General features: G+C 42.0%; 1 protein-coding gene across 1 annotated transcript in view; it reads right to left on the bottom strand.

Annotated features, from left to right (window-relative positions):
• Positions 1-2,331, bottom strand: part of CHD8 (chromodomain helicase DNA binding protein 8) — a 71,822-nt gene that overhangs the window by 29,473 nt on the left and 40,018 nt on the right. The window lies entirely within an intron of this gene.

Below are 2,331 nucleotides of genomic sequence, written 5' to 3'. Positions count from 1 at the left end.
GTCAGCCAGATGGACGCATTTAGTACCGTATTTCCCTGGAAAATAAGCCCTAATGCATCTTTGGGAGCAAATATTAACATAAGACCTGGTCTTATTTTCAGGGAAACACGGTAGTTGTCCATTGACTCTGCCCTTGAGATTTTTTTCTTTTCAATCAATCAATCATCAATAAATTAATTAATTATATATATATTTTTATTTTTGCCAGATGATGGACATGTGTTTATCCCAAGCATGTTACTGATGACTGACCCACTAATTCTTCTAGAATTTGGTTCCAAACTTCCACTATTCTTCTTGTGAAGTCATGCTTCCTGTTCAGCTGTAGAAGCTTCTTGGATGAGAAGCGAAACGTCTCCAAAGAAAAACAAGAAAGTCCAGTTGCCTCGTGGGAAAAAGCACCTTTGGGATAACTATGACCTGGATGGCTGAGAATCTCCATAGATATACTTCCTAACATTATGTCTATAGAGATTTCTCAATGGTCTAAATCATGGTTGTCCCAAAGGTTCTTTTTTCAAAAGGCAAACTGGATTTTCTTGTTTTGTTTTTTTTTCCCTTTGAAAACGTTTCACTTAACTGAGTTAGAACTGAAGGATGAGAAACGAAACATTTTCAAAAGAAACAAAATCCAAGAAAATCCAGTTTCCTTTTGGGGGAAAAAAAAAACAAAACACATTTGGGATTCCTAACATTACTTTTGAACGTCCCTCCTGGCGGTTGGAGGTTAGGCCCCTGTGTTCTTGATATGCCAGTAAGATAAACCGGAGCTAAACTCCACAATTGTCAAATTCCCATTCCTAAAAATAAAAAATTAACACAGATGCTCATGTTAAGAGCCCAGCCATATTGCCCAGGTGATTTGTGTTTTTCAACGTGTCTTTCTCCTTGGTCTCTAAGGCTTGGCTACGTAATCAGAAGAGTTGTATTTTTGTTGCTTGTTTCCTTGTATTCACCTGACACAGGTGTAACCTTCCAAAAGACATTTTTCAGGAAGCAACTGGACTTTCTTGTTTTTCCTTTGAAGATGTTTCGCTTCTCATCCAAGAAGCTTCTTCAGCTCTGATTGGTTGGTGAGGAATGGAAGGATTTATACTCCTTGCAGAGAGTTGGTCATTTGCCTTCTTTTAGAGAGCTGTTGAGGCCACTTGGAGGTTTACCTGTGGCCTCAGAGTCACCTAAGTGGTGTAAAGGGATGTGGAGTCTTCTTGGCTGCAGGATGTTTTCTGTCCTGTGTCTCAGCACAGCACAGGCTGTGAGGGACACAGGGCAGAAAACCTCCTGCAACCAAGAAGGCTCCACACACATTTGCATTACTCAGGTGATCCTGATGACACAGGTAAACCTCCAAATGGCCTCAATGACTCTCTAAAAGAAGGCAAATCGCCAACTCTCTGCAAGCAACATAAATCCTTCCATTCCTCACCATCCAGTCAGAGTTGAAGAAGCTTCTTGGATGAGAAACAAAACATCTTCTTCAAAGATAAAACAAGAACGTCCAGTTGCCTCCTGAAAAAGCTCCTTTGGGGACCACCATGTCCTGGATGACGGATAATCTCCATAGACACTTGCAAAAGACAGATGCTTCCAAACGTTAAGTTTCCCAAGCAAGAGAAGCCTCCACCTTCAGCTTGGGACACGGAGGTTGAATTTCTGATCTGATGGTTTCTCCTCCCTGCTTCCTTCCTCACTATTGGTACCAGATCAAGAAAGTTGTGTTTTATCGGCTGTAGGAACAGAGCCTTGCAATTCCGATGGTGCTTCCTCCCAACCCCCATCCACCAATACTCCTGTGAACTCAGGCAGTGTCTATCTGAGTGCTCTTCAGCATCTTCATCAATGATTTGGATGAGGGGATAGATGGGGAACTCATCAAATTTGTGGATGACACCAAGCTAGCAGGAATAGCCAACACTCCAGAAGACAGGCTTAGGATACAGGAGGACCTGGACAGACTTAAACACTGGGCGCTATCTAACAAAATGAAATTCAATGGTGAAAAAAGCAAGGTTCTACATTTAGGCAAGAAAAACCAAATGTACAGGTATAGTATACGGGGTACCTTGCTCAATAGTAGTAACTGTGAGAGGGATCTCAGAGTCCTAGTGGACAATCACTTAAATATGAGCCAGCCGTGTGCTGCAGCTGCCAAAAAAGCCAACACAGTGCTAGGCTGCATTAACAGGGGGACAGAATCATGATCACGTGAAGTATTAATACCACTTTACAATGCCTTGGTAAGGCCACACTTGGAATACTGCATCCAGTTTTGGTCACGATGCAAAAAAGATGCTGAGACTCTAGAAAGAGTACAGAGAAGAGCAACAAAGA

This window comes from Protobothrops mucrosquamatus, unplaced genomic scaffold (genome assembly GCF_001527695.2).
Source record: "Protobothrops mucrosquamatus isolate PMUCROS unplaced genomic scaffold, P.Mucros_1.0 scaffold_98, whole genome shotgun sequence".
Taxonomy (NCBI): domain Eukaryota; kingdom Metazoa; phylum Chordata; class Lepidosauria; order Squamata; family Viperidae; genus Protobothrops; species Protobothrops mucrosquamatus.
The sequence above is the reverse complement of the archived record's forward strand: the minus strand, read 5'-3'. Positions and strand labels throughout refer to the sequence as shown.